Below are 26,385 nucleotides of genomic sequence, written 5' to 3'. Positions count from 1 at the left end.
CAATTTGAAAATACTAACTTGTTAGGAAAATATTTTATTGTGATAATATTAGTAATGTGATATTTATGTTCTATATTTTTCAACTTCAACCTTCTTTATTTTCTAGCTATTTTATATTTGTATTATTCGTATGTCTTATGCGTCTAATAGATTAAAGGAGTGTATAATGTATTTTGTTTTATTAATTAATTAAGCACACATGAATTTATCACAGATAAGAACAATGAGAAGTATAAATACACACACACGTAATTTCTCTATCAATGGTGGTTTAAAACAAATGTAAACTTATTGCCCTTACCAAATAACTTAGTTACTCGAACTAAAGGATCCAAAATACACTAAAACTCTTTCTAAGACGGGCTAAACGCTTAAAATATGTAAGTACGCTAATATGCACAAGGTTGTGCGTGTTTCAAAAAAATTCACGGCCGTTATACCCACTTCCCGTTATGTAACATCCGCTACTCTTGCTTCCCGTTACACCCATTACTGTTACGTTACGCTACCCACTACCACAATTTAAAACCATGGTGACACGTAGAAAAGGCTCTGACTTCCTGCTGCAATGGTGGATGGATCCCATGAGAGAGAGAGAGAGAGAGAGTTGTTGCTAATTTTCAAGCGTGCATGCTGTTTCAGTCCCGAAAGAGAAAAGCAGATGTTTTGACTTTTAACCCTAGTCGTGGAATGCCAAACATTCACCCTTGAAAGTTGTACAACTGAAAACTATTAATTTTAATTTTGTATGTAAATTTGTTTATTTAAAAAATCCAGAAAATCTGTTTTAGTAGTATAAAGTTAGTATAAAAAGAAGTAAGTTAATTTATTAGTTAATTATAGTTTATGTAAGAATAATAGTGATATAATTATATTTCTCTCATTGAAATTCTGTTAAAAAAATAAAATTCTAATTGTTAGTTAGGTCTTATATTTATTAAGATATGAAAATCATTGATGATAAGTAAATAATCAAAACATACTAGGGTTCAAAATAGTGGTTCAAACATACCACCACCCAAAATAGCTTACTGACTAAGCCCCCCTCCTCCTACCCCTTCCCACTCCCCCAACCCCAGGGGAGGTGAGCGAGAACTCCATACCTCTTAAGTAGCATACCCAATACCCATACCCCAACCAGAAACACAACCCGCATTCCAGGCAACTATGATTGGATCCTAAACACAAATGCGTTTAGTTGATTAGTAGTTATTATGTGTGTATAATTTGCAACAGGCTTATGTATGTTTGGATTTGTTTGTCATAGATGTATCTTTAGGGGTTTATTTGTATTTTGGTTTTATTTGTACTTTCTAGTATCTTTAAGGGTTTATTTGTAATTTGTTGGATTTCTAGGGAATAAATTAGGGAATTATATTTTTTTAAATCTGAAATTACTATTTCAGTTTCAAGTAGTTTCAGTTTCCTATTTTCTAGCCTAGAGATCTGCTGATTTGAATTACTGATTTTGTGGTGATTTGATTTGCTGATTTTGTGGCCTTCCTAACTTGGTGGCCTTCCTCTACTATTTATCTCGTAATTGTGTCTTTCTAGCCTAAAGATCTGCTGATTTGAATTACTGATTTTGTGGTGATTTGATTTGCTGATTTTGTGGCCTTCCTAACTTGGTGGCCTTCCTCTAATATTTATCTCGTAATTGTGTCTCTTGAAATTCAATAAGAATGGTTATTCTTCCTCTAAAAAATCCTTCATGGTATCAGAGCCTCGAGCTCTTTTCTTCTAATGATGTCGTATAAGTCGGCAATGACCGGAGCCCAAAGAAATCCTACCGGCTTTGCTGATTACTATTCCCAGAATTCAGCCGATTATCTCACGGTTACAAAACTCAATGGGCGTAAGAAACCATGGTGCGAGCATTGCAAAAAATCGTGGCATACGAAGGAGACGTGTTGGAAGCTTCATGGTAAACTAGCAAATTGGAAACCAAAATCCAAACGTGATAGTCACGCCTACCAAGCCACTGCTAAAAAGACACTCAAGAGCCTTCTACCAACTCGGATGCAATCCCTTTTACCAAGGAGCAATTAGAGCACCTGTACAAATTGTTTCAATCTCCAAAATTGTCCTTAACTCCATCTTATTCTTCGGTATAGAACTCTCTTGCTACTGCGTTTTTAGGTGTTATTCGGTTATTCCTGATTCTATTCATTCTTGGATAATTGATTCTAGCGCAACTGATCATAAGACCGGTTGCTCCAAGTTGTTCTCATTCTATAGTCCGTGTGCAAGCAATAAACAGGTCAAAATTGCAGATGGTTCACTCTCAGTAATTGCCGGGATAGGAACTATCAAACTCACTTCGTTGTTAACTCTCCATGATGTGCTCCACGTTCCAAGTTAGTCTTGCAATTTGTTGTCCATCAGTAAAATTACCTCTAATCATCAATGCCAAGCTAATTTCTATTCTTCTTATTGAGAGTTTCGGGAATTGACCACTAGGAGGATGATTGGCAGTGCTAAGGAAAAAGATGGACTCTGTTATTTTGACGATGGACCTAACTCGAGTAGACAATGTCAAAGTACTTGCTTAAATTATGTTTCTGTTTTCAAAGATAATGATACCATGTTATAGCATTATAGGTTAGGCCACCCTAGTTTTCAATATTTAAAATACTTGTTTCTCAACTTATTTCGGATTAAAAGTCCATCTTCTTCTCCATATGAAGTATGTCAATTTGCTAAACATCATTGTGCATCCTTTTCCACCCAACCCTACAAAACAACTACACCATTTATTGTGATTCATAGTGATATTTGGGGCCCATGTAGAACATCTACGTATTCTGGCAAAAAATGGTTTGCGATCTTTATTGATGATCACACGAGATTAAGTTGGGTTTATTTGATAAAGGAAAAATCTGAAGTGGAAACAATTTTCAAAAATTTTTACACCATGGTACAAACACAATTCAAAAAAATATTCAAATATTGCAGAGTGATAATGGTTGAGAATATTTCAAAAACATTTTGGGCCATTTTTTTCTTGAAAAAGGAACTGTTCATCAAAGCTCTTGTCTCAACACTCCACAACAAAATGGTTTGGCTAAAAGAAAAAACAAACACTTATTGGAAGTAGCTCTAGCATTGCTTTTTACCAATCAGGTACCTAAATATCTGTGGGGTGAAACCGCTCTTACTGCTACATATCTCATAAATAGAACGCCTAATAAAGTTTTAAGCTTTGAAACACCTTTTGATGCTTTTCATAAGTTTTATCCAACAAATCGGCTGTCTTCTTCTTTACCACTAAAGATATTTGGTTGTACCGCTTTTGTTCATATTCATAGTCATAATCGAGGAAAACTTGAACCTCGAACCACAAAATGTGTGATTGTTGGTAATGCTCCTACTCAAAATGGGTTAAATGTTTTGAACCCATTTCCAAAAAAATGTTTGTTACCATGGATGTTACATTATTTGAATTACATCCCTATTTTATGTCTCATCTTCAGGGGGGAACCAAAACAAAGATTCGACTGTGTTTCATGATTTTTTCCAAACTAGAGACTCACAAAATGATCCTTCTCCAACTTTCATTATTCAACCTGAAAACCCAAGCTTTATTATACCAAGAGAAAGTGAGTCGAGTTTTTAAGATACTGAAAAGACAGGTCTTCCTACAATGCCATCTCATTGTGCTCATGATCTTAAAATGACTAACAAAGGAGAAACAGAAAAAAAACACCACAGTGTTGGTACCATTTGACATTGTCTACTCGCGATAGAGGACAACTTGAAAGAAAGGGTCTTCCAATCCTTTACATTGTCCAAAATCTATAAACCCTCCAGGTAATGTCCTCACCGAGCCTTTACCTCATGTTCAGTCCATTTCATCTTCGAGTTCTGAGTCCTCTAGTTCTAAACCCAAGTTTGGTTCCAAACCTGAGTTCAATGATTCTGAACTTCCCATTGCTGTCCAGAAGGGTGTGAGGTCTTGCACCCAACATCCATTGTCCAATTATGTGTCATATGAAAATCTCTCACCATTCCTAATACTGTGTCAGATGCTCAGAAAGTTCCTGAGTGGAAGGAGGCTATCTTCAAGGAGATGAAAGCTCTTGAAAAAAATGGCAAGTGGGAGTTAGTTGATCTACCAAGAGGAAAGACAATTATAGGGTGCAAATGTGTGTTTACAGTCAAGTATAAATCAGATGGCTCTCTAGAACGGTATAAAGCTCGATTGGTCGCCAAGGGATTCACTCAGACCTATGGCATTGATTACTTGAAAACATTTGCCTAGTCTCAAAACTAAACTCTGTAAGAGTTCTTTTGTCACCTACAGCTAATCGTGACTAGCCTCTGCAACTGTTGGACGTAAAAAATGCATTTCTTAATGGAGACCAAGAGGAAGAAGTGTACACGAATGCACCTCCAAGAATTGGTGAAAAGTTTGGCACAAAGGTGTGTAAACAAAAGAAGTCCTTATATGGGTTAAAACAGTCACCAAGAGCCTGGTTTGAGAAATTCACTAATTTTCTTAAAAGTCACAGGTATACTCAAGGGCAAGGTGATCATATGATGTTTATAAGACATTCACAAGATGGGAAGATAGCGATACTGATTGAGTATGTAGACGATATAATTCTCAATGGAGATGACGTACTTGAGATGAACCGATTGAAGACTTCCCTCTCATCAACATTTGGGATCAAGGACTTAGTATCTCTGAGGTATTTCCTTGGAATGGAGGTTGCTCAGTCGAAGAAAGGGATTATTGTCTCCCAACGGAAGTATGTCCTTGACCTCCTTAAGGAGACCGGGATGAGCGGTTGTAGGCCAGCAGACACTACAATAGATCCCAATTAGAAACTTGGAGATGACAAGGAAGGTGATCCAGTAAATACAGCTCGGTATCAAAAGTTGGTGCGGAAGTTAATTTACTTATCACATGCACGACTCGATATTGCCTTGGTGTGAGTTTGGTAAGCCAGTTTATGCATTCACCCTACGAGAAACATCTTGAAGCAATTTATCAGATTCTTAGATACTTGAAAAGTACACCAGGCAAGGGTTTACTCTTCCAGAAGACCACACAGCAGAACATAGAAGCATACACTGATGCAGATTGGGCAGGCTCAATTATTGACAAGAGATCCACGTCAGGATACTATACTTATGTCTGGGGAAATATGGTCACATGGCGAAGCAAGAAACAGAATGTGGTTGCAAGGAGCAATGCTGAGGCAAAATATAGGGCTATGGCTAGCGAAGTTTGTGAGATGCTATGACTGAAGAGAATTCTTGAAGAGCTGCGGATGCCGATGAACATGCCAATGAAGTTGTTTTGTGACAACAAAGCTGCCATAAGTATTGCTCAAAATCCAATACAACATGACCGCACGAAGCATGTAGAGATTGACAAATACTTCATAAAAGAGAAGATTGATAGTGGATCTGTTTGCATGCCTTTTTGTTCCTACTAAACAAATAGCCGCTATCTTCACCAAAGGACTTTTCAGACCTAGTTTTGAGCTCTTTGTAAGCAAGTTAGGCATGATAGATATCTATGCTCCAACTTGAGAGGGGGGGGGGTGTCGGATTTCTAGGGAATAAATTAGGAAATTATATTTTTTTTAAATCTGAAATTACTATTTCCGTTTCTAGTAGTTTCAGTTTCATGTTTTTTAACCTAGAGATCTGCTGATTTTATTTTCTGATTTTGTGGCCTTCCTAATTTGGTGGCCTTCCTCTACTATTTATCTTGTAATTGTGACTCTTGAAATTCAATAAGGTTATTCTTCCTCTAAAAAATCCTTCAATTTTCATGTAATTTATTATAAATAGGGTGTGAAAACCATGTAATAGAAGTTAATGTGAATCTGAACAGAAAAGTTAAAGCGGGTTTTCCCCACCAAATGTATCTCCCTCTCACTTCTCTCTTCTCTCTTCTTCCTTCTACTCCCATTCTTTCTATTTCTATCCCTATTCTCCCTCCAGCGAAGCCCCTTACTGCTGCTATGCATCATTTCCTTGCTACTACTCTGCATCATTTGATATCTGAGCCCAATCACAATATCCATTCTTATGTTTTAGGCCCCAATTTCTCCACTAAATCATTCCCCCTCTTCCTATCTAATCACACCTAGTCCTTCCCTCTTTGATCAAGCCATCATTCATAGCTGAAATTGCAGAGGCAGACAAAAGCACTGCAGTACTGTAGATTTTCAAGAAATTAAATGCCCAAAGATTATCATGACATCTCCACCACCATAAAAAATAGAACCGCTTGTTCCCCAAATGTTTTTCATGATCTGATGAACATATAATCCACATGCATCAACTGGAATTCTAACTGCCACCATCTCTTCATCTATCCACATTCGACAGATTTATTTGGGCACACTGCCACCCCAAATAAATATTTCCACATTCATGGAAAGGAGATACGGTTGGCATCTCCCCTGACAAGGACAGGAACAGCCTTTGGGCTAACCTGTTACCAACACATGCTTTTAAGGCTACCAACTTCAGCAGATCTTACCCAATTTTTTAATTCCACCTGTGTTCTAATCTTTTCACACACAGCAGCCAGTCCCAAGCCCAGGTAGGGGAGGGTTGCGTTAGGTCGCTGACAGCCGGTGTACGATTGGTCAGATCACTATGATATGAATCTTAAGATTGAAAGATAAATTAAAGAACGAACATATTCACGGTAAGTTAGGGGTGGCTCCCATAAAAGATAGGAGAAAGATGACTCAGATGATTTTGGCACTTGCAACATAGGTCACATAGTGCCCCAGTGAGGAAGAGTGAGTTACTGTGAGGGACAATATGAAGGGTAAGGTAGCCCTAAAATAACTTGGAATGAGATAGTAAGGATTCAATGGCCCTAAATTTGTCAAAATAAATTGTACATAATCACATAAATAGGCAAAAAGGGATTCATGTAGCCAACCCCACCTAGTGGGACTTGAGGCTTGATTTTTTTGTTGTTGTACACTGCCACCCCTAAATCCACACCAGCCAAAAGAGCATGGCTGGAGGACCCTCACCAGCAGCACACACATTAGCAATGGCATGTGCAAATGTCCCCCTTATATGCAACTTCAATAATAGCGAGAAATTGGTTCCAGCCACAAAAATTCGGCTTTCTTCTTGAGATTTTGAATCTTGTTTGATAAAAAACTGATTGTTTCAAGTTTGCTACGTGTATTGAGGATCCATTGGTACAATCAGCATAAAGAATCAGACACCGTTGCTGCATTTTGTCAGTTTTCTACATGGACTTGTTTAATTTCTGCATGACACTCAAGATTAAAGGTGAATTGAAGGAGAGACTAGGTTCAAGGGTAAAGTTGTTGCTGTGTGATCATTGTGGTCTGCGGTTCAATGCATGAAAACAGCCCCTTGCAAAAATGCAAGGTAAGGCGGCTGCATACTATAGACCATCATGGTCTGCCCCTTCCCCAGACCCCGCACATGCAGGAACTTTGTGCACCTGGCTGCCCTTGAAGATATTGGAGTTAAGTTTGAGAAATTGCATGAACAGATTGGGAATTGTTGGCAAATTGTGTTGAGGGTCTTTTGTACATAAAGTTACTGTGTATGTAAAAAAATTTTTTAAAATCAGCAACATGACAACTAAAGTTGAATTGTCTGCAAAAGTGGAGCTATTGTCTGATAAGATACAAAACATGGAGAATGCATTAGATATTGTTACCATAGTTTTAAATAGCATACGTTACATAGCATAACACCCATTACATATGGAAAATTGGCCCTTCGATACCACTTTAGCAGTGACAGTAGAAATCACGGCTGTAATGGCAGATTTGTCACCTTAACAGGCTGTAATGGCTGCTACTGTTCTGTCACAAGCCGCAACAACCACTACAATGGAAGCCCCACATCTTTTTCTATTACAGAGAAGATGGAGAGAGATTGTCTAAAACAAGGCAACAGAGAGATAGAGATGAGTCATGGGTCTTATAATTGTCACCTCATCACTGCAGCCAAACGGCAATGCATCATCTCTGCGCACGGCTTGAAACTTGATGCAATTGCATGTGTGTGTGTGTGTGTGTGTGAGAGAGAGAGAGAGAGAGAGAGTCGAGGAGAAAGGCTTGCTCGATGAGTCATGGGGGTCTTCACTTTTCAACTCTTCATGCTGCTCAGCAGATGAGAGAATGAGGGAGTCAAAAAGTGATTAAATATTAAGTAATACCTGATAATGATGTACATAGTTTTTTTTACATTTCAATTCTATTAGTGTACTTAAACAACTTATATAATTTTGCAATTTAAAATTTTAATATATTTTAATTTACTTGTGTCCTTTTCCTAATTACTATTCAACTTCGATATTTCTGAACACTTTGGTTATTTGGTCATTAAAGTACTGAAAAGTGAAATATATATATATATATATATATATATATTTACAAACAGTGCGATGAAATTAATATTGAAGTTATTTTTCCCAACTAAATAGTGTTCGTAGGTAGAATCAAGTGATACAAAATCATTAAAAAATCATATTTTAAAAATCATATGTTTATTCTTCAATTAGGCATGGTTGTGCGTGCTTGAAAAAAATTCATCGCCACTCCAGCTACACCCTGCTGTGTAGCATCTGGTACCCCCACTTCTCATTAAACCCACGACATTACCCTCAACCACTATTTAAACCAAGACTATTACTAATGCTTTAAAGTCTGCCCAGGCTAACAAGTGAAGCCACAACCTTCAGTAAAATCAATGTTTTAAAAGGCGTAAGCTGAGGGATTTTAACCCTTAAGAGGCAAGGCGTACGCCTAAAGGCGTTCGGACATAAACCTTTTGAGAATATTATTTTTAGATAAAAATGAGTAAAAATATTATATATATTTTAAAAAATTAATAAAATCAAAAATATAATGTCAAACTATTAAAATAGATATACTATGGAAACTACTTGTAAGTCTTCAAAAACTGCTAACTTAAATTCATGACGTAAATCATGACAAGAGATAGCTATAATAATATTACAAGTTCAAACTATTTTCATGATCTAAGATACAACTCAATAATTTTGGAAAGGTTCAGGTTCAAGAGTTTGAGAGATCAACTTATATTAAGATGATCCTTCTATACAAACATGCAGCAAAAGTTGAGAATCACACACCAAGAATGCGTGCCTTTTGTACAAATGCGTGCCTCTTGTACAAATGTGTGAGCCTCAACATGTAATGCATTAGCCTTGAAGAAGACGACTTACTAGTTTCAAGCAGCCTGAGGCTGACAAAGACTGGCAATGACGACTCACTAGCTTGAAGCTTCTTTGCTTGTTCGAAGGCTTTGGCGGAGGCTCTCTTGCCAATGGAAGGCTCGAAGACTCAAAGATGACAACTTACTAGTTTGAAGCAACCTGACGACTCACGAAGACTGGCGATGACAACTCACAAGCTTGAAGCCTCTTTGCATGTTCAAAGGCTCTCTTGCTAGCTTAAAACTTGAAGACTCAAAGATGACGACTTACTAGTTTGAAGCAGCCTAATGACTTACGAAGACTAGCGATGACGACTCACTAGCTCGAAGCCACTTTGCTTGTTCAAAGGCTTTGGCGAAGGCTTTCTTCCTAGCGGAAGGCTCAAAGACTCGAAGATGAAGGTCGTGCTAGTTCGTAGGCTCGAACCTCGAAGACAAAGGGCCCTTGCGAAGACTCTTTTGATGGAGAAGGCTCGAAGACTCAAATACTTGAAGACGAAGGTGTTTTGTGCTAGTTCAAAGGCTCGAAGACAAAGGTTGTACTGGTTTGAAGGCTCAAATTTTGAAGACGAAGGGCCTTTGCGAAAGCTCTCTTGCTAGCGAAGGCTTGAAGACTCGAAAACGTGAAGACGAAGGTGCTTCGTGTTGCTTCAAAGGCTCGAAGACGGAGTTTAGACCTGCTAGTTCGAGTAAAAGCCTCTGGCTAGGGCTAGGGCTCGTTCGAAGGCTCTAGATCTAGCTCTGGCTACATCTGTTGAAAGCCCTGCGTTTTCTTTCTGAAAGGTTTAAAAAATGAAGTTAAAATGTCAGATATCTAAAGGTGCGACTCACTGCACCTTTAGCCTCACTGCACCTTACTGCGTCTCTTGAAGGTCACCTCCCCTTAATCCTGGTGAGGCTCTAGCCTCGTCACCCCTCTGCACCTCGCGCCTAAGAGACTACTATGGCCTCAATTGATCCTTTATAAAAACTTGAGTAAGATGCCCATTAATTTTCCTACCAAATGATATGACTTGTTGCACCTTGAGCCTCGGTGCGCGTCACTACGCCTTGCTGCGCCTCTTGAAGGTCGCCTCACCTCAATCCTGGTGAGGCGCTAGCCTCATCGCCCCTCTATGCGTCGTGCCTAAAAGACTACTATGGCCACAAGTGATCCTTTTAAAACACTTGAGAAAGATGCCCACTAATTTTCCTACCAAATGATATAACTGTGATTTGTGTTTTGTTAAGACCAAATGGTCATTTTAACAAGGGAACTAAATAGGAAGTTTCAAATTTTAACAATGATGGTCTTAATGAATTTGATGACTAATGTATTCTTTGGACTACTATTTCCGATGGTATGACATGAATGAGGCTCAAAAGTAGTATTTGACTGAATGAAAATAAAAAGGAACTACTTGAATTTGGTGGTTAAACCTACAGAGATCTTCAAAAGGAGGAGATATGGGGAAATTTAAAAACGGGGTGAGATGAAGTGAGCTATGCACGAGCAATTTGTACATTCCAATTACCAGTAACATGTTCATCTACAACTCTTTGATTTGAAGCAAGATGACAAGACAGTGGCAGATTACACTAGTAGGCCCTATCATTTGGCTACATGTGCCAACAAACTAAAAATTCTGACTTTGAAGTAATAATACAATAAAAAAGGATGTGATGATTGGTACAGGAAAGGGTTGAAGCCAACTATTGCCTCCAAGCTTGCTGCATGTCATCTCCTTACAATTGGCAATGTAAGTGACATTGCCAATAAAATAGAAAACGATATGCAGTGTAGTCTTCCTAGGGCTACATCGGCCCTTTGGATTGAGATGTCTACTAGCACAGTTGTGTGCAAGAAGTCAGTGTAGCAGTTGGGCAAAGGAGCTCAGACTGCTATCCGGTGGAAGACTCCTGAGCACTCCAAAACAACTTTTGAGGTCCATCCAGCAATCAAGTGTTTCATAAGATTTTGGGCATCAAGCTCAACGTCCTAACCAAGTCATGGCAATTGCATCAAAAGAAGAACAAGAAGAAGAAAGAAAGAAAGAAAAAGAAGAAGATGATGACGACGATGATGATGAAGCAATCCAAATAATAAAGCAGGGATAGAATTCCTAAGTGACTTAGATGAAGATCGCAACATGAAAGATGCTTTAGTACTTCGACCTACCCTCTCCTCCCACAAGGTTGAAGACAGGAAACAAACCAATATCTTTCAAACTCAAATGATTAACCATAAGAAAATATTTTCTTAGGTTATTGATTATGATAGACGTACAATTGTAGTTTCTAAGATCAAAGAAAGTTAAATTTGAAGGTTCAACCACATCTAAATCCACATAGAATACTGCTTGTGTGAACAATACCAACTTGAAAATCCATAATCATTGCTTGCTTACCTTCAAGATTGGCCTAACTATGGAGACAGTGAAATGTGGTATTCTTCCTCTCAAGATTTACAATATCCATTTGGCGCATCCATAGTTGGTTGACCAGAGGGTTAAGCATGAAGCAAATGAAAATTTTGATATCTACTCCATTAGCAAGAAGAAGTAAAAGTTGATGTCATCTCAAGCTCTTCAACTCACCAAATTGATGGGCACCAGTTGTTTCTTTCTTATGAAGTTACATAACTCTTCTCCTGGAGATGGATACTTATTGCTTTCCCCCAACTCGACAGAGTCAAGTTCTCTCCTAAAGGGAATTGATGTAGGATGGAAAGCAGGTCATTGGGTGGATCAATTTGACTTAATTTGGATACCAATTCCAAAGAATATGATTGAAGTATTGTTGGGTCCTAAAAACCCAAATGAGTTTGGTTAATTAGTAGTTATAACACATTTTAGCTGAATTTATAGTTGGCTTGTGTCCTGGGAGTGATTCTGTAATAGATCTTTCTTTAGGAGTCTACTTGTAATTTCTTCAATCTTTCGGTGTTTGCAATTTTATTGAACTTTAGGCTCTCTTATAAATAGGGTGTGAAATCCATGTAAATGTGAATTTAAATTACGAAGTTAACGCAAGTACTTTACCCCCACCTTTATATCCATCTTCCTTCTCTCTTCTTCCTATTCCTTCTTCTTCTTCTTCTCCTCCTGTCCCACTATTTCTATTTCTCTGACTATTTTTCCTCCAGCAGTTCCCGTTACTGCTGCTCCACATCATTCCCTTACTGCTTCTCTGCACCAACCATGCAGTGAGGTTCCATTCTATCATTGCTATGATTTCATTTGCTCATCAATTCAGATTTTTAGCACCTCATTCTCCTTTATTTTGTTTTACATCTTCATCTCAAAGATTCTATAATTATTCCACACACAAAAAACATTCTTATTCTGAATGTCAGGTAGGATCATAATATAGAAATTAATAATTCAGTTTATAGTGCAAGAACCATTAAAGAGAGTATGCAAATACCATGATAAGGCGTTCCTCTTCCAAATAACAGAAATTATGCATCTGAAATAGAACTTTGAGTTTTTCTTGACAACCACATGAGGAGCAACTTCATATGTGAATTTCAAGTGCAGGTTAAACATGAGCCCCCATTCCACCCTTCTTCCTCTTCCCTCCCTCTTCTTCCATCCTCCTCTTTCTATTTATCTCCCTATTTTCCCTCTGGCCAACTCCCTTAACAGCTGTTATGGCATCATTTGGCATTAGAGAAAATTGCAATCATCCACCCAGAGCAATCTCCATAGAAGACTCATCCCAATCTCAAACTCAAACCACAATCAGAGTATACATTGCCACCACATTGTCCCAGATTAGTGAAATTTACAGTTGCAAAGGCATACTAGGCACTCACAAACATATCATGTCACTGTTCATCATCCTGCAACTTTCAGACAAATTACAGTCAGTTCCCCTCACTTTCGAACACCACATTACTAGAGTATTCTTGTAACATCTCCACCACCATTGGAGACAGAGACCCCCGAAAGGCCCTTCACCAAAGTTTCGTTGTCATCCGATAAATGAAGAGCTCCCGCACACCTAAAAAAATTTCTTGACATCATCACCACAAACAGATTCACCAACCCTTAATCATCAGCAACCCCAAGGCCATTCCTGGAGAGACAATTGCTGGTGGTGCACACACCCAACCGCACTGGGACGTCCATGTGGAGTGATTCATCTCTTCTTCTGCAACTTCCAGAATTGCAAGTATGGTTAAGGCTACAAAATTTTGGTTTTCTTCAAGATATCTTGAAGTTGTTTGATAAAATGGATTGTCTGAGTTTGGCACACATTTTGAGGGATCCATCACTACCAGCCAATGTCATTAAACCCAGCCCAGCCATTGCCCCAGTGAAGGGACTGGGTCACCGGATCAGTGGTCCAACCAGTGGATCATAATAATCTAATTAAATATTTTTATAATATTTTCAAAATAAAGATAAACAAAAAATTAAAATTATATGCTGTAAACGCATTACATTCATAACTAAAACATTAAAAACCAAGATAAGTCTCAAATCAAAGGAAAACCCTGGATAGCTTCTATAACAAACAAAATATGTCAAAATATGATAATCATAACAAACAAGGTCGGTACTAACTTTTAGTTTCATCAAGTCTTCAACATTTCAAAATTCTTGAATTTCACAATTCACCAATTTAGCCTTGTTTTCAGAGGGAGCTGCTTACGTGTACGAAGCTATCATCACATCCTCTGATCCTCGCCAAAGTTCAATGTGTAGAAGGCTTTTGTGTTTTTGGGGGATTGTTCATGATACAATGATTTTAGGGGTTTATTTATAATTTCTTGTATCTTTAGGGGTTTATTCATAATTTCTTAAAATTTAGGCTTTCTAGTAAATAGGGTGTCAAAGCTTGTAAGAGCAGTTTTTAGTGAGTTTGAAAGGTGAAGTGAAGCTGGGTACCCCCCCACCCTCTATTTGTATCTTCTTCCTTATCCCTTCATCCTTTTTCCTCCTCCTCTTCTTCTTCTTCTTCCATCTATTTATCTCCCTACTTACCCTCTAGGTAGTACCCTTACTATTGTTACTACATCACATTTTCTACATGACATTACGTTTCAATGCTAGAACTTTTACAGGCGTTGGGACTTGGTACTCCTGTTGTTTTATATGGTGTAGGGTGGTCTTTCTCACTCCACTCTGGTGCTCTACACATGACATTTTAGAGAAGTTATTTGAAGTGACATGCTGAGAGATTGGAGAGCTTTGCTTAGTAATTTCATTTTCTGCAGCTTTTGTTTTTGGTTATTTGGATGACGTCATATCCTCCGAATGGTATCTTCTCTCTTTTCTGATGTTCATAAATATTTTATGTTCATTTTAAAAAATAATAATAATAAGTTGCACTTTCCTCATTTTTGGGGGGAGTGGGGTAGTAGAGGGACATATACATGCGCCATCACCCAGCAGTTGCACATTCCAGTTGAAGCATTAGATTATCAACCTCCTTTACTGCATCCCCAGGAAGCAATGACACTCCAAAACCCCTTAAGTTTAAGTTGCTATCAATACAGTGGGACAGATATTCAACCTATTTCAGAAAATAATAAATTTATTTTTTTAAAAGACACATCTCAAACATTTCCATACTATCAATCTTTCCAGTTTCTCATGCCATTTGTTCTCGGGTTTGAATTTATTGTTGGAACAATGCTTTTGATGTTTCACAAGATCTTTTGTGTTAGATTTTATAAATCTAATTGTATTTTTATGAACGTGAAACGTGAAATTACAAAAAATAAAAGCACTCAATGGGCGTGGATGATGTTTATTTGTAAAATGTGTATGAGAATAATTCCTAAATTCATCTTCAATTTATTTTACTTGAATATTTACGTACAAAAGGGGAAAAAACAAGAACTGCACACACACACACACACATTAGCCGAGGTATCGCGGTTGTTCAATTTCTCTAAAATTTCGGTATTGCTGTGTAGGTATTATGTCATATATCAGTGTCCATCCTAGCCTGCATAAACCTAATTTGTTTCCATTCTAAAAGAGACTCGAACCTTATATTAAAAAAAAGCAGAAAAAACTAAAAAAGTTTACTTCCCGTGTTATTATCATGCAAACCAAATAGAGCCTCTAACCCACACAATAAGCAATTGAAACTCATAACACTCTCTTATGCTGCATGCACCATTTGATTCTAGCATTTCAAAAGCAGCTTTTCGTGCTTTTAAAAGCACAAGTAAAGAGCAACTTTACCTTCAAAGTAGGCTAATACATCCAAAATCTGCTTTTAGGGAGCACTTGGCTCGCAAGAAGTCAAAATGCACTTAGAATGACATTCCCACAAATCCAAATCCCAAGAATGAGATTTTAGAAATATTTTTGCTTGGTTCACATTATAAGACTCCAAAGAACCTACGCAGTTGGGTCATATCCCAGTTTCTAGTAATATTGCTGAGTTATTCCAAAAAGAGTAATGTTATTCATGATGGACCAGTGATCATCACAGGCCCACGTGGCAAAAAAGAGAAAGGCACAAGAGCCCACAAGCTTCTATCTTCCTCTCTTTTTCTGCCACGTGGGTCCATGATGTCACGGGCCCGTGATGGCCAACATTCTCCTTCCGAGAAAAATTCAAGAATATTTTTTCTTGGTTAACATTATAAGACTCCAAAGAACGTACACAAGACGCCGATATTTGTGTTTGGTTCAACATGGAATCTTGTGAGACATTTAATTAATATTATTAGAATATCACTGACCTGCCTATCTAATAATATCTGAAGAATAGTCATATTTTCATATTATCATATCAAAGTAAATTATTTTATAATACTTTAGTGTTATAATATGATATGGTATAGCACCGCTCATGTTATCATATTTTAGTATAAGAATATTATCATATTATATAAAATAATATGATATTGCTTTACATTTTTTAAGCATTATAACAGTTTACAGCGGTATAAATCATAATAGTGTGTGATAAAATATTATAACATAAAGGGTAAAAGACACTAGCCTCTCCTGAGGCTTGGCAAAAAGACAAGGATCTTCCCTGAGGTTTTAAAAATTCCAGGAACCTCCTCTAAATTTTCAAAAATTCCACATACCTCTCCTTATATTTGGCAAAAAATACAATTAATTTAGGGGTATAAATGTTCCAAATATCAAATGTCAAGAGAGGTATGTAAGATTTTTGAAACCTCAAGCAAGTCTTTGTCTTTTCGCCAAATCTCAAGGCAGCCAAATCTCAAGGGAGGTCAATGTCTTGATAGAATATAGAAAAATTCCGTATATTCAATTCTTTCTTACAAGTATGAATGGGTATATATAACAGAGAAATTTATCCATAATTAGCTATCCATATATCAAGGCTAAATTGAAGGTTGTCCCTATAATTGAGGGATGACTATCCACAATTCCTTCCTACAATCATGCCAACACTCACCCTCAAGTTGGTGTATATATATATATATCTAATGCCCAACTTGCCAAGTGAGTTGTAGAAGCTTTTCTTGCATACAGCTTTTGTAAGTATATTTGTCAACTGGTTTTCAGACTTAACAAATGAATATCGAATTGTCTTGGCCTCAATATTTTGCTTGATGAAGTGTCGATCTACTTCCACATGTTTAGTCCGATCATGCCGAACTAGATTATGAGAAATGTCAATAGCAGTCATGTTATCACAGAATAAGTCCATCTCGTAGCTTGCAGCAAAGCCAATTTCAGTTAATAGTCTTCGAAGCTAGAGAAGCTCACACAAACCCTTAGCCATCCCCACGAAAGTCAGCTTCGGCACTTGATAATGCTACCACCCTTTGCTTCTTACTTCTCCATGTAACCAGGTTCCCTCCAACTAACGTGAAATAGCTTGAGGTGGATTTTCTATCTAAAATATTCCCTACCCAGTCAGCATCTATATAACCTTCAACCCTCAAGTGGTTGTTTCTTGAGAACATAAGTCCTTTTCCAAGGAAGGAATTTAGGTATCAGAGAATCCGAATCACTGCATTCATATGATCTTCACTTGGACAATGCATGAATTGGCTTACTACACCCACTGCATAGGTGATGTCAGGTCATGTCTGGGAGAGATAAATAAGTTTCCCAACCAATCTCTGGTACCTTCCTTTGTCTGTTGGCACTTGGTCTGCATATTCTCCAAGCTTGTGATTTTGGATTATTGGTGAATCTGCAAGCTTACAATCTTGTAATCCAACTTCTGATAATAAATCTAGGATATATTTTCGTTGGGAAAGGAATATTCCTTGCTTAGACCTAGCAACTTCAATTCCCAGAAAATATGTGAATCCTCCTAGATTTTTCATCCCGAATTATGTCGCCAATTGCTTTTGAAGTCTTGCTTTTTCTTATGGATCATCTCATGTAATGATTATACCTTCTACATTATCCCTATTGATTGTATTCTTCTTATGGTGAGGAACCAATGGAATTGGATTGTCCCTTACCGACATTGATTTAACGACCTTCTATGATAACAAGGCTACTATTGACATTTCTCAAAATTCAGTCCAACATGAATGGACCAAACATGTGGTGGTTGATCAACACTTCATCAAACAAAATCTTGAGGCCAAGACAATTTGATTTCCATTCGTTAAGTCCGAAGATCAGTTCGCATATATACTTACAAAAGTTATACGCTGCAAGAGCTTCTACTACTCACTTTGCAAGTTGGGCATTACAAATATATATGCACCAACTTGGGGGGGAAGGGAGTGTTGGCGTGATTGTGGATAGTCATCCCTCAATTATAGAATCATCCCTCAATTATAGGGACAGCTTTCAATTTAGCCTTGATATATGGATAGTTAATTAAAGATAAATTTTTTTGTTATATATACCCATTCATCCTTGTAAGAAGAAATTGAATATACAAAATTTTGCAATATTCTGTCATGGTATCAGAGCCGGTTCCGTGCTGATAAGCCTCTTCGACCCCACAATTTCATCCTTCACGGCTTCCACACACAATTGCAGAATAAGAGAGATTAGCTTTTGCTTCTCATCCACAAAATTCTATCGGCGCACACTACTACACCTACAATATCCCCTTGATCAACTACACCGTACCAGCTCCAATCATCCTCGCAACAGACCGGCTATAATCCTCCACGTATGGAGCCGACGTCGTCCAGTACACTGCCAAAGTCTCTTCCATCAACTCCTTCATCTTCTCCGACTCCATATATTCCAACGACATCTCGCTCGCCACCGACCCATCCAAAGCCTCCGACCTCCCACCAATTTGGTTCACCTTCTGCATCAAAAAATTACTGTAATATTCCAAAAATCAATCCAACTCCTTCAAAAGGCTCTCTTGCCCCTTCGACGCAATCGTCAGACCATAGTTCAAGAAATCTTCACTCTCGCACTTAATGACAATCTCGTCATCGTTGTCTGAGCGCGCGCCGCTTGGCAACAGAACGCGGAGAGTGAAGAAGTAGTGAGAGCTCGCCATTGCTGTCGGTGGCTCTAGCTTTGGTTCCCCTGCTCCTCAGTATGCAAACATTGTTGAGGGGGAGTGATTATTATAAGGGTCACTGTTTGTAAAAGAACTTCAACCATCATCCCTGACCCATGTTTATTATTATAAGGTAAAAGTTCCACAACAACTGCACATCCTCCCTCCATGGCCGATACAGACTCCCATACCGATGAATCTCCGCCTTCCTCAAACCTAGCCGAGTTGACCACAAAAATGACTAAAGCTTTGAGCAAAACTTCAGTCCCGACCCAGACCACCGATACTGCTACTGCACCGATCGGTATCGATTTGGATGGCACCAACTATGCTCTTTGGTCCCAGGTTGTCGAGATATATGTCTCGGGAAAAGACAAACTGGGTATATGAACGGCGATCTCCCTTAACCTCCTCAAACAGACTCTACCTTTAGATAATGGCGCACAGACAACGCTATTGTTAAAGGTTGGTTTCTTAATTCCATGGACTCCTTATTAGCAACTTCATTCGATTTCCGACAACCAAGATGGTTTGGGAGGCAATTGATACTACGTATTTTGATGACAGCGACACCTCCCAAGTGTATGATCTTTGGCGACGCGTGACCCGCCTCAAACAGGCTGGCAGCTCTCTTGAAAAATTCTACAATGATCTCCAAGGCCTCTGGCGTAAAATAGACTTCCGCCGCCCAACCCCGATGGAACGCCTAACCGATATTCAACACTACAATACTCTAGTTCAAGAAGATCAAGTATATATGTTCTTGAATGGTCTCGATGACCGCCTAAATCATATACTAAGTGTTGTCCTGCAGATAAAACCATTCCCAACAGTGGAGCAAGCCTATGCACACATCCGTAGGGAAGCTCTTGGTCAAGTAGTGATGACAACTGGTAGTCCCGATGATACACCAAGAGTGGTTTTGGCGTCCAACAACTTCAAACATGGCTCACATCCTCCAGCACCCTCCAAGTCTCACTCTCTACATGGTGGCAAATCTGGTTCCAAATCCTAAGCTACCCCCGATGGAGCTAAGTGCTCTCATTGCAGGAATACAAAGCATACTCATGAGACATGCTTCAAGCTACACGGGTATCCCGATTGGTGGCGTGACCTCCAGCCTCAGAAGCGCCATGATGTAGTTGGGAATGATGAAGGCACAAGCAAGGGTGTTGTGGCTGCAGCCGAACCACATTTTTCTCTCATATCAACAGATAGTTCAAATTCTAATCTAGGTAATGCTCTCCTCAGCATGGTTTTAAATAACGGCCGTTACGTAACGAAAATTGAAGTCCTCGAAACCGATACAGGACGATATTGCGGAGCGGAAAAAATTCACAACCGTAACAGCCATTACCCAACGTTACAATTCATAACAATCCATTATGGACCGTTACACTGGCCGACAACTTGTCAGTCAAAGGACGATTCCTAATTCCCTAAATCCAAGCTTTCCGCTACTTTCACCCTCTCCTAACCACCCATCCTTGGCAGATCTGCCATTCAATCTAACATTCAAAGAGGAAAATAAAAATCGTACCTTGAACTTTTGTTGGATGAAACTAAATAAAAGGTTTCACTTTGAAGCCTAAGAGTAAGATCAGATCTACTCATCTACCTCCTCAAGCAGCTACATTCGAAGCCTTGCAAGAGTTGCAAAATTGTAGTAGCTTCGCGAGTCACCGGTGACAGCCCTGCAGCAGCTCCGCCGCCTCTACAAGTCGCCGATAGCCCTTCAGCAGCTCCCTTCGCCAGTCGTCGCCACTCGCCAACTGCCAGCCTTCGATTTCGACTTCAAAGTTTGGAGTCATCGGCCGTTCATGCTTCGACTCCTTCGAGGCTCCTCTCTTAGTCTCAACTCAGCATTCCAATCTCAACTTCTCCACTCTCCAGCGCACGTATGAGAGTAAGTTTAAGAGTCAAGACCCACTGGCCACTTAAACGTTTCATTATATTTTTCTTTTAAAAAAATTATACTTTGTTGTAATTGTAACTTGTATCATGTATGTTAAATTGAATTTAAAAAAAAAGGTAATTTAATAGAGTAAAAAATTAGAGATCAATAATAATCATATGCAAAATATTTTTTTCTTAATTTATGAATATTTTAATTGACTTATTTTTTTGAAAAGTAATTATGAAAATCTAGTACCATCACATATTTCTTTTTTCTTAATATTTTTTAAGTTTTAAAACAACATTTTGACATTAAATTTGAAATTAGGTAAAAATATATATATTTACATGATCTATTTTTTGTTTTTAGTTATCAAATAAAGTAAAAATTGATAACTTAATAAACAAAATTTTAACTTAATAGTTAATACATTAATAATTCTGATTTTTACAACTAGAATTTCTAGAAAAAAATTATTTTAATCCATATACTGAGAAAATGCTTAAAAAGTTAAATAGTCAATTTGTATAGTATGGATCTCTATTAGTGATATATATGAAAGTAGAGCAAAAGTCATTTTTCACCTTTAAAATTGCAATGTTTATTTCTTATAGTTATAAATGAAAATAAAATCAAATTATAGAAAAAAATGAAAATATCTTTTTAAAGATAAAGGAATATGTCTTTCGGTAATTACACAATTTAAAGATACATCCCTTAAATATATGCATAAACACTCTTATTTTACTAATAAATAAAATATCTAATATTTTATAATTTTGTTTATTTAAATATTTTAAATAAACATTACTTATTATTTTTAATCAAATATTATATTTTATTTTTACATAATAAGTAATTAAAATTAGAAGGACTATTTAATATTTACTAAATTACTAATTATACTATACCTATCATTTTTTTATAAAGGTTGTAACTTTGTATTTTCTCTGTGTTTTGTGTAGAGATCATCAAATCAAGTCTATCAAGATGTCACGTGAAAAAGGAAATGAGAACTTATCTAGTGAGGATATTGGATGGCATTTTGGTACTGCGGTGGACGGTAACAGACATGTTATTATGAGTAAGTTGTATGGAAAGATAATTAAAGGAGGCATTACATGCTTGAAACAACACTTGGCACGTAAAAAAGGTCAAGAAGCTAGATGCTCAAATGTGACCACACAAGTAAGAGAACAAATGATGAAACATCTACAATAGTATGCTAAAAAGAAAAGAGAAACAAAAAAGGCAAGATGAAGTAGAAGCCCAAATCAGAGGAGATTTTGAGAATTTGAGCGATAAAGAAATCTTGGAAGAAGAAAGTATGAGATTTGCTTGCCAAGAAAGCATACGATCACAGCAACAATGGGAAGAGAGACAAAGATTTCGAGCGGGAACAACTAGAAGGGGTAATATTTATGAAGAGGGAGGTGGCTCTGGCAGTGGTGCTACCAATGGTTTCAGTAGAGCAGGAGCTCGATCTTATCGTGGTCGAGAAGCTAAAGGTAGTAGACGACAATGGATCAATCTTGATACCCTTAAAGCTAGACTAAAGGCAATCCTATTTTAGAAAGAAGCAAAAGTGCAAAACAACCAAAAATCAACACTAAGTTACTGAAAGGTTTAAGAAATAAATTAGGAAAAGCAATTGGAAAATTCCTCATTTATAATCGAATTCCAGCAAATGTAACTGACTCTCCATTTATGCAGCCTATGTTTGATATTGCTGCAGATGTTAGAAAGGAGGTGAAGTGTCCATCGCCCTTTAAGGTATCTGAAATTTATTTGTAACAAGAGTATCGAGAAATGAAAAATTATATTTCTTTTTTTGGAATTTGGAAGGAGAGAGGTATAACCCTTATGTGTGATGGTTGGTCATGACCAATTAGAAAACACATTATAAACTTTTTAATTTATTGCAATAGAGGCGCCTTGTTTCATAAGTCAGTCGATACCTCTGATGTGTTAAGCAGAACAGTTGAATATTATTTCAAGTAATTTTCTCATTTTAATTGTATATGCAAATAGTATTATGAATTTGTATGTTTTTAACTAAGTAGTAGTAATTATTGAATCTATAATTTCATATCAGATTAATGGACGAGGTGGTTGAAGAAATTGGAGAGGAGAATGTTATCCAAGTAGTGACTGATAATGAAGTTGCAATGAAGGCAAGAGAAAAATTATTAATGCAAAAGAGGCCTAATCTATATTACACAGCATGTGCAACTCATTGCATAGACCTTATTCTTGAAAATATTGGTAAGAAAAGTAACATGAAAAAGGTCTTCGAAGATGCAAGAACAATAACCTCCTTTATTTACGACCACACATGAACAGTGAATTTCAGGAAGAAATTCACAAATAATAAAGAGTTACTTCACTTGCCATCACTTGATTTGCCACTAACTTCATTGCTTTGCAGACTATTGTCAAGCATAAACAAGCATTGAGAGAAATGTTTACATCTGATGCTTGAAAAAACTCAAAGTTTGGGATGGCAAAATCAGGTCCAGCATATGATTCGAAAAAGATTATCTTAGGCAAAGAGTTTTAGCAAAAGGCCTCTAATATAATTAAAGTGTAGGAACCCTTTGTGAAAGTTCTTAAATTGGTTGATGGTGATGAAAAACCAACCATGGGTTTCATATACGAGGCAATTGATAGGACGGAGTTAGTCATTCAAAAAGATTCTCGGTTCTACAAAGACTATTGGAAAATTATTGACAACCGATGGAGTTTTCAATTGTACTAAGATTTGCATGCTGCTGGTAAATGTGAATCAAATATAATTTCTTATTATTTTAACTTTTAAATTATGCATAGTTGCATTAAAAAACTATTGATTAATATGTTTCTAAATTTAATTTTAAGATTTTTTTTGAACCCACAATTTTTTTATGGTGCCCAACCCTTTCCTGAAGTTGTTAGAGAAGTCATGGATCGGGTTAAAAAAGTGATAACCAAATTGGTACACGATATAGATACTCAAATTCAAGCAATTAATCAAGTATTGGTTCCATTAAATTGAATAATGAATTGTTTTAGTATTTTGTAATACTTTCTAGAATAATTATTAATACATTTAATTAATTAATTATATTTCACAATCATCCTTTTGTAGTTGTTATATCGAGGCAGGAGACATTTGGAACCCCGTTGGCTCAAAGAGCAGTGAAACAAATAAATCCTGATAAATATAGCTAAATAATAGATGAATGGCTTTATTTTCTCTCTTTATGTTCAAATTTGACTTTTGAAAAATACGCTATACTGACATAAAACTCTCTTTAATTATTCATGCAGCCCAATGGTGGATTCACTATGGCTTGTATGCTCCTGAGATCCAAAAAATAGCAATCAGAGTTCTTAGCCAGACCACATCAGCTTCTAACTGTGAGCGTAATTGGAGCACTTGATGAAGGACAGGAAAGGGTGGCCTAATCCTACGATTCAACCCTCACAAGAACATAAACTCAATACACTTTAAATTAAGAATTTAATTATCCGAACATAAACGCAATAAGCCAGAAGACATTTCACATGTTTTGACATTTCACAGAATCTGAAGTTACCACGAGAATCTATGCATGCTTGACATTGTTCAACAAGCAATGGGATCACACCTAGAGTCCTTGGTACAAGCTTGTGATATACCAATTGAACACAGCAATACAAAGGATTGTTGGTGGCCGTGTGGTGATATGAAAGTGCTGGCCGTGTGGATGTAACATTGGTGGTGGTCGTGTGAGTGATGGAGGGGAAATCGTGAAAGTGGGATAGGAATGGAGTCACTAAATAGGTAGTGGTCTATCATCACCTAATCTCTGGGAAGAACGACGTAGCCTCACACTACACAATCACAAGGATTGGACAAAGCTAACAAGCTTCAACAAAGGAATTTCCTTTCAATATTTCAATATTCAAATTTCAACTTTCATGTCTTTGTTCTTACAATGAGAAGGCTATTTATAAACATAGCTTGGGAGACAAAGCATTAAACACTTCCAACAACTCTCAACAACTTACTAAGACATGCACATGCAAGCAAACAAGTTGTCTTGCAAGATTACAAATTAAATATAAAACAAAAGTCAAAGGGAGACCCAATTTTGTGTGGGGCCCAATGGAGCCGTGTGGGGCCTACAAGATCATGTGGGACCCACATGGGTCTTCTTACTTTAATACTTCACTTGGATTTTCGCGTGCCAAAAGTCTTCAAGTATGAACTGTATGATAACCCATTAATCTTATGGGTTCCTTCAAAACAGTTATGAACTAAAGTGAACAAGCCGATGCTTTTGCTAAGCACATACATGACCTACACTCTGAAATAAGAATGAAGATTAATCTAAACAATGAACATTATAAATCTAGTGTTGATATTCATCGCAGGTTACAAGATTTTTCAAAGGGTGATATGGTTATGATCCGTATTCGTCTCGAACGGATTCCTGTAGGAAAGGTAAGAAAGTTACATGCTAAAAAGATGGGCCCTTTCAAAATTTTAAAGAAAATAAGTTCTAATGCTTACATGCTTGATATCACTGTTAATCTTGATATCACTGTTAATTTTGACATAAGCAATGTTTTTAATGTTGAGGATCTAACCCATTTCTTGAAGCATCTTCTTTTGTGGATCCCTCCAGTTCTAACCTTGCAGGTGATCCCACCCCATTCTCCACTCATCATAAACCCGAAACCCCTAAATTACCTTTGCCCCCACCTTTACCCATACCCAAGAACCGTGATGAAATTGAAAAAATCTTGGATTACAAGACAACATTCACATGAGCAGGTTCATTCCAAAAGTTCTTGGTCAAGTGGAGGGGTAAACCACTTTCGGAGGGTAGCTGGATTGTGAAAAAAGACCTCCTTCGTATTAACCCGGAATTGTACTCCCAGTACTTCACTTTTAATTCTTCAAAGAAGAATTCTTTTGGGCCGGGGAGAGATGAAGGGGATCAACAGGCCTTACCCCTTTCCTTCGCCGACATGGTAACACGTGGAAGGCCTCCAAATGTCCACTTTAGTTCATAACTGTTTTGAAGGAACCCATGGGATTATTGGAAAATCATATTTCAAGATACGAAAAGATCCAAGTGAAGTATTAAAGCAAGAAGACCCGTGTGGGACCCACACGATCTTGTGGGCCCCACACGGCTCCATTGGGCCCCACGCGTAATTGGGCCTCTCTTTGACTTTTGTTTTATATTTAATTTGTAATCTTGCAAGACAATTTGTTTGCTTGCATGTGCATGTCTTAGTAAGTTATTGAGAGTTGTCAAGAGTTGTTGAGAGTTGCTAAGAGTTGTTGAGAGTTGTTGAAAGTGTTTAATATTTTGTCTCCTAGGCTATGCCTATAAATAGTCTTTTCATTGTAAAAACAAAGACATGAAAGTTGAAATTTGAATATTGAAATATTGAAAGGAAATTCCTTTGTTGAAGCTTGTTAGCTTTGTCTAATCCTTGTGATTGTGTAGTGCGAGGCTACATCATTCTTCCCGAAGATCAGGTGATGAAAGACGACTACCTATCCAGCGACTCCATCCCTATCTCACTTTCACGATTTCCCCTCCATCACTCACACGGCCACCACCAAAGTTACATTGACACGGCCAGCACTTTCATATCACCACACGACCACCATCAATCCTTTGTATTGCTGCATTCAATTGGTATATCACAAGCTTGTACCAAGGACTCCAGGTGTGATCCCACTGCTTGTTGAACAATGTCAAGCATCCATAGATTCTCATGGTAACATCAGTTTCTGTTTGAACCCCCATTATATCTTACAGCCCCTGCTATTACTAAAACCTTAGTTTCAAATTCTGCACTTTCATATTTGATAAACC

The 26,385-nt window shown here is 37.5% G+C and overlaps 1 protein-coding gene and 1 non-coding gene across 2 annotated transcripts in view; one reads left to right on the top strand and one right to left on the bottom strand.

The window, feature by feature from the left end:
• LOC131146661 (uncharacterized) overlaps positions 1-26,385 on the bottom strand; it is a 37,471-nt gene that overhangs the window by 4,882 nt on the left and 6,204 nt on the right. The gene's annotated exons all lie outside the window — the stretch shown is intronic.
• LOC131147049 (U6atac minor spliceosomal RNA) lies at positions 6,388-6,512 on the top strand. The gene has a single exon (XR_009134579.1). It is a non-coding gene; the product is annotated as a U6atac minor spliceosomal RNA (small nuclear RNA).

Source organism: Malania oleifera, chromosome 13 (assembly GCF_029873635.1).
Source record: "Malania oleifera isolate guangnan ecotype guangnan chromosome 13, ASM2987363v1, whole genome shotgun sequence".
Lineage (NCBI taxonomy): Eukaryota > Viridiplantae > Streptophyta > Magnoliopsida > Santalales > Ximeniaceae > Malania > Malania oleifera.
Note: the sequence above shows the minus strand (reverse complement) of the source record. Positions and strands in the feature narration are given on the sequence as shown.